Raw genomic sequence first — 12,356 nt, forward strand, 5'->3', positions numbered from 1 at the left:
CAGCACCAAAGCTCAGCTGCCTCCACTTCCTTAATGGGAAGAGACGAGCAGGATGGTAGGGCTGGGAGGGGAGATGCCCTGGGCAGGGGCCAGGCCTATCCAGGCCAGCGAGGAAGCCAAGGCACAGCATTCCAGCCCCAGCAGCACATACCAAGAGAGCAGCTGGTGGGCTGGTGCCAGTTCATTCCTGAGCATCTGCGGGGCCCGGCAGAGGGGCAGTGGGTGCAGGGTGCTTTACTAAGGGCCCCCCTGCTGGCCCCAGAGGTCGATGCTGACCCATGGTGGGGTGGGAGCTCAACAAGAGTCCCACCATAGCCCAAGTCCTGCATAGCAGCATGGGGTGACATGTGCCTCTAGAGAAATACCCCATTCCAGGGACGATGCTGGCACCTGCAGCACCATTTTCAGTACCCCCCTTGTAGTACGGGCTTCATTGTACCCCCGAGGCAACAGCCCACCCACAGCCTTCCCCTCTCCTCCCCTGTGCTGGCACTTGGCCCCACAGCAACCCGCTGACAAATCCCGCCTTTAGTTCCTATGGCAGAAGCCAATTCCCCCCCCCACTAATCTGCCCGTGCATGCAGCCTCCACCTGCTGAGCCAGCGGAAGCCGTGCTCAGCCAGCCCCAGCCAGCACCAGGGCTCTGAAACCCACTCCGGCTGCAGAGCCTGGAGGGTGGCAAAGCCTTTGCACCCTGGTCCTCCTGCCGTGGGAAATCCAACCCTGCTTAGCACCAGGCAGTGAGGAGTCTGCAGGCAGCATCATCTGGCATCAGGAGAGCTGAGCTATCCAGGTAAGGGCCGGGTGCAGGCAGGGAGGTGACCAGAGTAAGCACTGTCCCTGATGTGCCTTGTTCTGCCGGCTACCAAGGAGAGGGTCTGGTTCCAACCCCCTTCACTAAGCCAAGGTCTTGTCCTCCATTTCGGCTGCTCGGCAGTCCTGCTGCAAGGTCACCCTGCAGCCGGAGCCTGTGCTGAGCTCTGGAGCCATCACACACTGAGGGACCCCAGCCAGGGTCCGGAGCTTTCTAGTCCCCAGCTGCAAGGAGGGTTCGGAGCCTGACCCCGGCGCAGAGGGGAGTGAAACGGGGGAGCAGCAGTGGAGGGGCTGGCTGCGGCACCCTGCCCTCCTTGCCTAGGCAAAAGGACAGCGCGGCTATGCCCCCCTCCCGGGGCAGTAGGGCCAGCTGTCTGTTCCAGGAAGAGGGGAGACACTGGGCAAAAGCCAGAGCACCGGGCATTCCTGTGCCGGAGCTGCGGTAGCGGGGCGACCCCAGCAGCATCCCGCTCGCAGGTGCGGCCGATGCAGCTGGAAGGGCCGGATCAAAGCGGGCTGCAGGGGTGGGGGCACCGGGCTGCAGTCCGGCGGGCCCGGAGCCGAGGGCTGTCCCAGCCCGCCCGCGCGGTGCCCTTGGCGCGGCGGGAAGCGCTAGGACCCGGCGTGCCGCGGCCGGCAGCGCTGGCACCGGGCGGTGCGGGACGGGACCGTGCCCTGCGGGCGGCGGCGCCGCGGGAAGGAGCCGGCAGCTCCCGGGGAAACGTGTAAGCGACGTGGTGGTGCCCCGGCTGCCTCGGGTGCGGGTGGGCGCTGGGGCGGAGCGGGACCCCCGGCAGCAGCGGCGGCAGCGCTCGGGGAAGCCCTGGCAGGCGTCCCGCGGCCGTGCGCGGCGGCCGGGGCTGCGGAGGTGGCCGGGGCTGCGGAGGTGGCCGGCTGTCCGACCGGGGCTCCGACCCTGCCGGTGCTGGGTGCTGCTGCCTTCCCTTCCCCTCCATCTACAGGACCCCCGCGGGGCCGGTCAGGGAGGCTGTCCCGGGAACGCAGTACCACGGGGCAAGAAACGCCTCCCCTCTCGCCATCCCCCGATACAGCCAGCTGGGGACGGTGTTTGGTTACCCTGCCCGTGGAGATGTCACCCGACCACTGGCACGGCCGCCGCTTACTGGCCCCGTCATCTTCCTGTGTCAGTCCCAGCCCTCTCTGAGTGCTGGCTCCCTCCCTGCCCCGCCAGTCACATGTTCCTGTACGGCCCCAGGGCTGCCTGCACCACAGGGAACACCTTCAGGGAGCCCTCCACGTTCTTGGGGTTCTTGGGGCTGTGCCACCGCTCACCTCCCTGCCAGAGCTTCTTCTACAGCCCAAATCGCCTCTTGCAGGCCCTTTGCCCCAGTAGTAGCTGGGCACTCTCTCATGACCCTTTCTATTTGTAGATTGACCGCTGGAAGCTTGCCCTCCCCCCTTGCACCATTCCCCATGCAGGTCCTTTCTCCCCAGGCACCATTCCCTGGCTGCCCTCGGTGTGATTTGGCCCAGCGCAGAGGTCCTGGCTGCGTTGTGAGTCCAAGGCATGACCCAAGGCTTGTTTGCAGGAGCCTGACCTCGTGTGCAGGTGGAAGAGAGGTGAAGGTACAGGCAGAGCAGGGTTCGTAGCATGGCCCTTGACCCAAATGAGTGGTGCCTCTCAAGGTCAGGGCACTGCCCTGCTGCCCCAGTAAAGGTCTTAATGCAAGAGGTGAGAAAACAGGGTCCCCACTGCTGCTTTTTGTCCTTATACCTCCAGTGCCCTGATGCTGTCCTGGGAGGGAGTGGGTGCTGTAGGGGCTGGAATGGATCAGAAAATGTAGGGAGTGAGGGAAGTTGGCACAGTTGGGTGGTAGGAGATAGTGAAACTTATCTGTCATGATCCTCAGGCTTGTGCAGGGAAGGTGATGGAGGATGTGGTGGAGGAGCACCAGCTGTGCTCCACCAGCTGTTTTGTCCACAGACATATAAGAAATCCTGCCATTCACTGCCAGGAATGGTTGGAGCATCCCTGAAGGCAAGCTGGATTGCACTGGGACCAGCAGGATGGGCAATACGGGCAGCAGTGGCAGAGAAGCCTGTCCAGAATCAAAGACAGCAGCCCTGCCCTGAGCTACTGCCAGCAACAAGACCCTCCAGGGATCTCCAGAAAGCTAGGCTTTTGTGGAGCTTTTTTCCTTCTTGAGAAGCCTGTTTTTTTTCTGGGAACCCAGCACCTCCATGACTGCAAGTGCAAAGCAGGGCCAGCAGCAGCACTGCTGGGGACTGCATAGCAGCTCAGCTCTGCTGAGATCTTCCCAGCTCTGCCATCCCAGGATACTGCAGTAGCAAAAGCCAGGTGAGACTTTCCCACCTGCTTGCATCCTCTGGAGATGGCAGATCCTGTGTGGAGAGTGGAGAAGACAGGGGGTTGGTGATGTCTGCAGCTCCTCCCCAGAAGAGGGATCTTTGTGGGAAGCCAGCCACCAGTGTTGTAAGGGCTGACTTTTGTCACCTGGCTTACCAGAAAAGAGATTTACTGGGTCTGGGTAGCAGTGTTAGAAGAGCAGGCTGTTTCCCCAGAGACTGAGTCTCTATCAGCTGAGTATGCATGTATAGAGTAAGCTTGAGGCCATAAGTCCAGGGGAGGGTAGTGCCAGGAGGCCCTCTTGTTCCTGGGGCACTGGGTCAGTGGCACAAGGGTGCTTCTGGATGCCTCACAGCCCAGGATGAAGGGGAGAGGGACGCAAGCTGCCTTTTGGGAAGTAACCTATGCTGAGGAGGTGCACTTCATGCCTTTTCCCATCCCATCCTTGTGGAACTTGGGGTTCTCAGGGGACCAGCCAGGACTCCTTCTGTGGCCTGCAGCTGAGCAGCAAGCACAGCCCCACATGATAGTTATCATGTTCAGGGTGACTGTCACAGTGTTGTGTCCTCATGTGATCGATCCATCCTGACCCTGAGATCTGATTCCTATCCCTGCCCTTCTGCACAGTGTGTTACCTACAGGCAAACTCGGTTTCTTTAAACCACCTTCAAACAAAAAGCTCTTGCTTCTGCCCTGGACTTCCCTGCTTACTCCCAGATTTCCCAGCTCCCGCTCATCCCCAGTCCCCCCACGGATTAGCACAGCACACACAACAAGCCCACTCTTCGGGGTGCCTTGCCCCACTTTGTGCACTTGGCTCCCAGTGCCATTTATTCCCCCAACTCCCTGCTGCAGCTCACTGCCTCCTCATCCTCATGGTGACCCCAGTGCTCGGGCCCGTGCCTACCCTACCCTAAACCCCCCGCCCGAGGGGTGGCTTGGCATACCTCCCCACCCTGGAATGCCGGACCCTTTCCCACCAGCCACCAGCTCCCCGCTGCTGGGAGAACGCCCCAGCTGCGCTCCCCGCACGCTGCTCCCCCGCCGTCGCCGCCGCATTCCGCGGGGCCGCTTAAGCCCGCGCCCGGCTAATTCCTTCCCCGTGGGCTCCCCGTGCTCCCGCTCCCGCCGGGAGAGGGCCCGCGCCCCGCGCCGCCGCCAGGGGGCAGCCGCGGCCCGCCCGCCGATGAGTTTGCGGGTGCTCAGCGCCGGGCCGGCCCCAGGGCCCCACAGAGCCCCGCAGGGCCCCGCAGAGCCCCACAGAGCCCCCCAGGGCCCCACAGAGCCCCGCAGGGCCCCACAGAGCCCCCCAGGGCCCCCCAGGGCCCCGCGGGGTCGGGCAGCTCTGCAGAGGGGTGGGAAGGGGTCAGGGGACAGTGCCTCCCCCCCGGCGACAGGCCAACTCTGCCGCGCTCCCCCCGCGGCATGGGCGCGGGACGCTGCAGGCTCCCAGCCACGTACCCCAGCCCGTCGTGTGAGGGGTGCAGGACCCCCTGAGGGTTTCCTCCTCCCTGGTCCGTGTTACAGCATCCTCTGCCCACGGGTGGACACTCAGCTTTGCAGAGGGGCTGAGGAAAGGGGGGAGGGCAGTCCCAGCGGTACCCTGGCAGCTGGGCTGCTGGTCATGGGTTTGGCCTGCCCTTCTTTTGATGTCCCATGGTTGTGCTCCACTGGGTGGCCTGGGGGCCTCGTTTCAGCTTGGGAACCTGCGGAAGCATGACTGGCAAGGAGAAGAAATGATGAACGGCTGGTACTGTTGGAAGCTGTGGGAAAGGGCCCTCCTGGAGACCTCCCTGGGGGATGTTTAGGAGCATTCAGCCACAGCTCCACTGTTGATTCGCCCAAAGGGGAAAGCATGACTGGATGGACTTAGTTTCCAGACAGGATTTAGTCAGCTTTGCCAGACATTTGCACAGAGCGGAATTCCTCCACACCAGCCAGCAAATGTCGGGCCAGGCACAGACCAGGGCTGGCACGGCTGTGAGAACTCCTGGACCTGTGTTTGGAGCTCTCATCTCTGCAGGTGGCCATGTGCCATGGTCCCCGTGGTGAGCACAGAGACTGCCCGGGAGCAGGCTGGCTGGGAGAGCAGGTGGGCACCTTGGCCCTGCCCTGCCACACAGGATGGGCAGACTCTGGCTGCAGCAGCACTCCCTGAGTGCCGGAGCATGGCTCTGCCTGCTGCCACCAAGGTGCCTCGGGAAGGCTGATGGGGAGCCATTGCTTCAGGCTATCCTCCAGAGCTGGGATTCACCCATCCTCCAGAAAGCCGCCTTCTGCCTTTTAGATGGTTCTGGGAGTCGCTGGGCACCTTGCTACACTGGGGTGTGGATGGACTTTGTCGAGGGGGGAACAGGACCACACGGCAGCTGCCACCCCTCTTCCTCTTGCCAGGTTCCCTGGCTCCCAACAGTCCACAGCTCCCCCACGGTGTTTTACGAGTGTGGCTGAGTGCCAGCCAGCTCCTTCCTTAATGGCTGTGCTCCATCGTGGGAGACTGGTGCTGCCAGCTAAGGAGCAGGATGTGCCCCCGGCGCTGCTTCAATGGGCCAGATGACCTTGACTATAGTGTGGCTCCCTCTGCCAGCCCCAGCTCCATCCTCCGCCAAGGAGACCTGGTGTGACACCCTGACCGGGTGCTTGGAGTGGTCTGTGCCCGGGGCTACCATTTCTGAACGCCACAGGATGTTCCTGCCTGTCGATGAGCCAGGGGTTAACCCTGTCTCCTCTGGTACAAATGGGGCCTGAACTGTGTATCTTAAGTTTATCCAGGCCTCAGCTTGGGCTCTGGCAGGCGGAGACTGCCTGCTGTGAGGTAACATTTCACCCTTGGCCGGTGGCGGCACAGCTGTCACTCAGTAACTAGCACCCAGCAGCTCAGCTGGTAATTGGTGCCATTAGTCAGTATTTACTCCCTTAATGCTTGTAGGAGAAAGCACATGGGCAGCTGGAGCTCGGGAGAGGGTAGCAGCAGTGCAGGGAGGGAGGCAGAGGGTTGGGGATGGATTGCCAGGGAAGGATTGTGTGAAGGAAGATGGTGAGGATGGGAGACCCTCAGCAGTGGCTTGGGCAGAGGGGCTTGTGTCCCCCCATCCTGACAGCAGGGGGATGCCCTGTGTCCCAAAGATGCTGCTGTTCCATTGGGGCAGGCTGCCCCCACTTCCAGCTGCCTGAGAGGGGGCTGGAGTTTGACTGGACTCCACTGTCCGTGCCGGGTCCCAGGAGCCCTGTGGGCACCACGGGTCCCTTGCTGAAGTGGGACCAATCAGCGGACAATGGGATTTGTTTCTGCTTGCCCAGCTGGAAAACACCCATGGCCTTGCCACTGGGCTGGGAGGCCCTTCCTTGTCGTGTCTCCAGACCATTTGCTCACCAGGGCTGTGAGTGCTTTAGGAGTAGTGGTATCACCACATTGCATCTCAGTGCTACCAGCAAAGGTGGATGCTTAGCACGGGGAGATGGTGAGGCTGATTGGGAGCAGGAGCCTCCCCCTGCCCTGCCTTTCCTTGGAGGGTTTCACCAAGGGCTGCTCTGCTGCTGGCAGTGAGCTCCTGCTGCCCTCAGCCCGCTAGTGAAGAAGTCACAGGCAGCTGCCTGACTTTATCCCTGCAGGCCGGATCGTGCAAGGAAGCAGAGGGACGACAGGATGCTGGAGGTCTGCGTGGCTCCCTGCAAGCGGTGATGTACCAGCTGGATCTCTGTGCCACAGGCAGAGTTCAGGAGAGTATTGCAGCCCACTCCTTACCCACCTCATCCCAACAAGGCTCAGGCCATCAGGTGAGCATGACCTCTGCCTTAACCACCTCATCCCAAAATGCAGGGCACCGAGAGCCCAGGGGTTACCATCAGGAGTCCTGCAAGCAATGACTGGAGATCTCCCGCCCCAAAAGGGTCTGCCAGCAGCTCTTCAGCCAGGACCCTGCTCCAGGGTCAGCTGGGACCAGCAAGGGAAGAGGAAAACTAAAATAATCGGTCCCCGAGCCATTTGCTGATCTCAGCAACAGGCTGAGATGCTTTGTTGACTAACAAAGCATCCATGATCATTGTAGTCTCACTATAACTGGATTCCTGGGAGCCTGCAGTGGGTTTTTTGCCCCCGTTGGCTAATAGATTAATAACGTGCTGGCACTTGACAGAGGTTCGGCACCTTCTATGTTTCCCTCCATGTGACTGATTAAAATGCCCCTTTCCCCCCTTTCCCCCCTTTCCCCCCTTTCCCGATAGGGCTGCCTTCTCACACACGCAGGCAATTGGATACAGCTGCTAATCTGCTTGCCACTCCACTCCTGCCTGCCTGCTCTGCCTTTCAGACATACTGGCTCTCTGTTTCTCTGCTCCATGGCACCGAGGGCCAGTGCAGAGGCTCTTTGAGCTGACTGCCCATGCCTTCCTCTGGAATGGGGCAGGCAGCATCCAACGGAGGGAAACACTGTCACTGTGGGTCGTGCTTGCAAAGGGAAGGGTGGCTTTGCAATGGAAAGGAGAGCTGGATGGCATGCAGCCCCCTGGCCTCAGCCCTGCTGCAGGCTGATGGCCTTGCCATGCCTCAGTTTCCGCTGTCCCTAGCACAGGCACATTACAGGGAAAGGGAAATCTCATTGCAGAGGAGGGCTGGTGGGTTAATTAATGTATGGTTGCAAAGTGCTTGGAAATCTCCAAGGAAAACGGTCGACGTGGGTGCCAAGTGTAAAGCATTCTGAAAACATTAAGTGCCTGCAAATGCTGCCTAGCTCCTCAGGCCCTAAAACTCAGATATTGCCCAAGAGGCACCAAAAATATTCCTTCAGCTCATGTGATGCATTATCCACTGCTCGGAATAAATCTCCCTTTTTGCTCTTGCTTTCCAAACCAGCTGTTTATTTGTTTTCCCTTTTTGGATTTCATAGCTTTAGTTAAAGCAGGGAATTGCTACAAGGGAGGAAGGAAAAAAAAACCCCAGCTTTTGTGAAAGGTTGGCAGCAAGCATCACTGAAGGGAGAGCACTTCGCCTGTTTGTTCTGCCTGTTACAAACTAGCTGTGAGCAGAGCGTACAAACTGGGCTCCAGGTGACGGCGTCGCAATGCCCGCAGTGCATGTTCGAGTTTTCAGAAAGAAAACTCAAAGGGCTGGGCAGCTTCAGCCCCACCAGCATGCTCTGGGAAGCATGTCCATGGGACTCCCAGCCTTATGTAAGGGAGAGGCTTTGCTGGCTGCCTTCCTCCCTTGCCTTCTCCCTTTGCTCTGGGGAGCGCAGCAATCTGCCAACAGCAGCAGCGTGTTTTGGCACTGTGCTGCTGCTTTGGGGATGGAGAGGGTGGGAACGCAGCAAGCCCCTGGGCCACACTTGAGGCTGCCTTTTCTCCTTGCCCAAATTACACTGGGGAGAAACATCTAGATCTGTGGGTCATGCAGTGGTGGGCCCAGTACCAGTGCTGGGCAAAGCACAGCTGTTTCCAGTTTGGAGCAGAGACTGTTTTCGTAGCTGTTTGTTTTTTCTAGGAGGTTTGCTATTGTACACGCAGAGGTGAAGATGATAACATGAGAGTCACTTGGGAGCAGAGGGCTCTTCAAACACAACACCTTTGCCAAGATGAAGCAAGGCAGCTTGGCCCTGCAGCAAGTGCTCATGTTTGTGGGGCAATAAATGAGTTGTTATTGGCTGTGCAATTTGTTACCTTCCCATACACCGCAGAGGGGGTATCACCCCTCTGAAACTGCATGCTGCCATTGACATTACACAACCCAAGGACTTGCATCACTCTTGGGAGCAGCCGTGCTCGCTGAGGGGCTGAAGTGCCTCTACAGAGAAGAGAACATTGAGTGAAATGTCTCCTGTCCTGCACCAGCCAGGGCTGGATTTTAAAGGACACTCACTCTCTCCCAGACTTAGCCTTCTTCACCCCATGGTGTCTTGCTCGCTCCAGGTCTTCTACCTACACAAGAGAAGACATCATTAGGCCCCGTCCTGCAAGTTGGTGATGGGTTGGTGCACAGGTCTGTGCAGGGAAGCAGCCAGCAGCCCGTGCTGTACTTAGGAGCTGGAAGCTGCCTTTCTCCGTGCCTCCCCTCGGGCCTGTCTGCTGGCCTCCTGTCTGCCTGCGGTCACCGGTGGCTGGGACACTGTTCAGCCCTAATGGATTTCAAACCCCCCCTCGCCAATGAGAGACATCTCTGTTGAGAGATGTTGATTCCCCTGCTTGGGGGAGTGGCTGTGCAGACAGGACCAGAGCTGCAAATTAGAGAACATTTAATCCTGTACTTTGGTGATGGTAAGTGCTACGAGCCCTGCTGCTGAAAGCCTGGGGTGAGGCAGTGGTTACACCCACCCTGTCCTGAAGGAGAGACTTCCTGGAATATCCACTCAAAGGTAAATTTTGTGGTGTTTCTCCTCCCGATGGGGTCTGAGGTTATAATGATGCTGAGAGCCTTGTCCTGGCTTCTGGAAGCACAGTGTCAGTTTGGCTGGGCAACGCCAGTCTGGACCCTGTGCTCAAGTTCTTGGGGGAGTTGGTTCTCACAGCTTTTAGTCTGTGCTAAAGTTGGAGCTTATATAGAGAAAAATAAAATTGTAGAGATGCTCATGCTGCTTAGCAGCAAGTGTGGACATCACAAGGAGAAACACGGCACCCAAGCTGCTGTGGCATCCATGTTCCAGGGACTACCAAGGGGGCTTGTGGGGCTCTGTGGGTGACAGCATGGCACATCTCAAAGCTAGAGAGGAGGTGACAGGAGACATCCCAAGCAGGCGACCTTGCTTTTCTGTTTTGTTCAGATTTAGCAGAGAAGAGAGGAGATAGGAGAGGAGAGAAAAGACGAGGTGAGGCAAGGTGGGGAGAAGAGAGGTCTTGTCTGTGTTGTAGCTTAACCAGAAGACCTTCCAGATCAGAATGGCTTAGGGAAAGGGGCCTGAGGAAAGGCAGGCCCAAGGCTTGGATCTGTCATTGCCTGGGAGATGCAGCCTGGGAGGTTTAATTGGACATGAGAGCTTTTAAATTTAATTTGATCTGATATGGATCTTAAATTTAAGAGAAGAGCCTCCTGTCTTACTATCTGGCAGCATTGTCTGCTGCTCCCTTCATGTTGTTAGTGTACCCTCGTATCTGACCCCAGAAGCCCATAACTATGACAAGTATCCCTGACCAGCGCAGAGGGAGAGATCCAGCTGTGGAGGCTGCTACTGAGCGGATCAGTGAAGAGGTCTCTTCCTCAGGGTGACACTCTGCAGTGTCATCGTTGCAGATCAGAAAGCACTGGTAGTTGTCTCAGCCCTGTAACCACTGCCTTTTTCTTGGGCTTTGAGGACTTCTTGCTTATGTGGCAATGTTTTGTAGGTCTGTCTTAAAATACAAGCTTGGTGCTTAGATTCTGCAGGAAGATGTGTGTTAGAGATCATCTTGCTGAGAGAGCGTGAGAATGAGAATCTGCCAGAGCTTTCGGGGGTGTTTAACTTCTGGTTTTAATTTCTAACCCAAACTGATCACCATTTGCAGAGAATTTTCTGAGGCTGTTTATTAATGGAACAAATGTTTTAATGGTCAAAGCTGCTGCGGGGACTTCCTGGTGCCACTGCCTGTGTCCGCACAGCACAGTGAATGGAGAGAGCCAGGAGTGCTCTGTTTTCCTTTAAACACCCAGCTACATAAAAAAACCCCAAACTTGTGTGACTGTTTAACTGCATTGATATGAGGTTAAAAACAGGTGCACTCCCCTTTACTGTGGGACAAAGTACCTGAGGAATCCTCCACGTCTGCAGTTCAGCTGAGCAACAGGCTTTTATCACAGCGGAGTAGATATTTATTCTGGAAAGATAGGAGCCTGGAGGCGGCAGCCTGAAAAAACTCATCTTAGAGTTTGTTCCTGCCCTTTGGATACTGCATACACACGGTACTTATATCCTCCGAATATAGGGGGATTGCTAAGGTTCACAGGGCTCTGCACATTGCCTGCCATCCTGGGTAGCACCACCACGAATACACAGTGCAAAAAGCTGTCTTTAATCCTCTCTGTGACTTATAGAATCATAAACGGTTTGGGTTGGAAGATCATTGAGTTCCAATCCCCCTGCCATGGGCAGGGATGACACCCACTAGATCACTAACTCCAGACAGTTATTTATATATGTGTATACACATGCGTATGTATATATACACTTGTGTATGTATATGTGTACGTATATATACACATCCGTATATGTATAAATAAGGATATATATTACACCCTTAGGTGGTGACTGCCAGCAGAGAGTGTTTTTGTCTGGATTAGAACGCAGCATGTGGGACAAGTGAGGAACGTAGCAAACTTAGGGGCCAGTTCACACTCCATTCAGAGCCACACTTTAATGCATAGCTCCCGTTACAGCTATAATATTTACTAACGCATGGAGATTAACGCAAACCCGGCGCTGGGTGCGGCTCCGGAGTTAGAGAGGGCTTGCTCTGCTCTCTCTTCCCAAGAAGCAGGCGGCCCGCGGCCGGGGGTTTTCCCGCCAGATGCGGGGCGTGGAGCTGCAGTCGGCGTAAAAATGGGGGCGGGCAGGGGCGGGCAGGGGAAGGGACAGCAGCAGAACGCGGGGCGGCGCGGACAGCGCGGCGCAGGTGGGTTCCCCCCGAGGTGCGCACGGCTGCCCGCGGAGGGGTCGCGGCTCTGCTCACCCTTTCTCTCCCGGCGGCGAGGGGGAGCGGGGAAGGGGCGGGAAGCGGGGAAACCCGCCGCCTCTCCCACGCGGGAACCGCGTGGCACTGAAGGCGGCAGGAGGGGAAGGAGGAGTTTAGAGAGCGGGACGGAGGCGGCGGGTTCATCCGCACCGGCGAGAGAAGGAGCCGGAGCCAGCAGGCAGCGGTGGGCGCCTGCGTTCCAGGTATTGGCTCAAAGTCGCCGAGCTTTTGGCCACCCCGGCTCCCTCCGAGGCTCCACGAGGCGTTTCAAAGCTGCCGGGTGCGTGGGCAGCCCTCGGAGGAAGCCGGGGGATGCCCCAAGCTCAGAACCCGGCGCCACAGCGTGGGGAGAGGCGGCGTGCGAGTCGCGGGTTGGGGGGCCGGAGGGGTGTAAGATACTGCTTATCTGTGCTTAAAAAGCACAGATACTGCTTTTTTGGGGGGGATTCTTCCTTGCTACCTTGCACGGCAACTACAAATCCCCTTTCACAGTTACTGCCGGGGGGAGAGCATGTGGTTTTGGGGATGCGAAGTGGAGCGGCCAGCACGTGGCTCTGGGGATGCAAAGCGCACCGAT

The 12,356-nt window shown here is 58.0% G+C and overlaps 1 protein-coding gene across 5 annotated transcripts in view; it reads left to right on the top strand.

Annotated features, from left to right (window-relative positions):
* The first annotated feature begins 628 nt into the window (after positions 1 to 628).
* Positions 629 to 12,356, top strand: part of SLC29A1 (solute carrier family 29 member 1 (Augustine blood group)) — a 33,988-nt gene continuing 22,260 nt past the window's right edge. Inside the window, exons 1-2 of one of the 5 annotated variants that reach the window (XM_048296391.1) lie at positions 629 to 793; positions 6,758 to 6,922. The gene's annotated coding sequence lies outside the window, so the exon portion shown is untranslated. Of the gene's footprint in view, positions 794 to 1,469; positions 1,542 to 6,757; positions 6,923 to 9,090; positions 9,493 to 11,661; positions 11,720 to 11,877; positions 11,983 to 12,356 lie in introns of those variants that run through there. The other 4 variants (XM_048296394.1, XM_048296393.1, XM_048296396.1 and 1 more) reach the window with 4 other exon arrangements.

This window comes from Corvus hawaiiensis, chromosome 3 (genome assembly GCF_020740725.1).
Source record: "Corvus hawaiiensis isolate bCorHaw1 chromosome 3, bCorHaw1.pri.cur, whole genome shotgun sequence".
Lineage (NCBI taxonomy): Eukaryota > Metazoa > Chordata > Aves > Passeriformes > Corvidae > Corvus > Corvus hawaiiensis.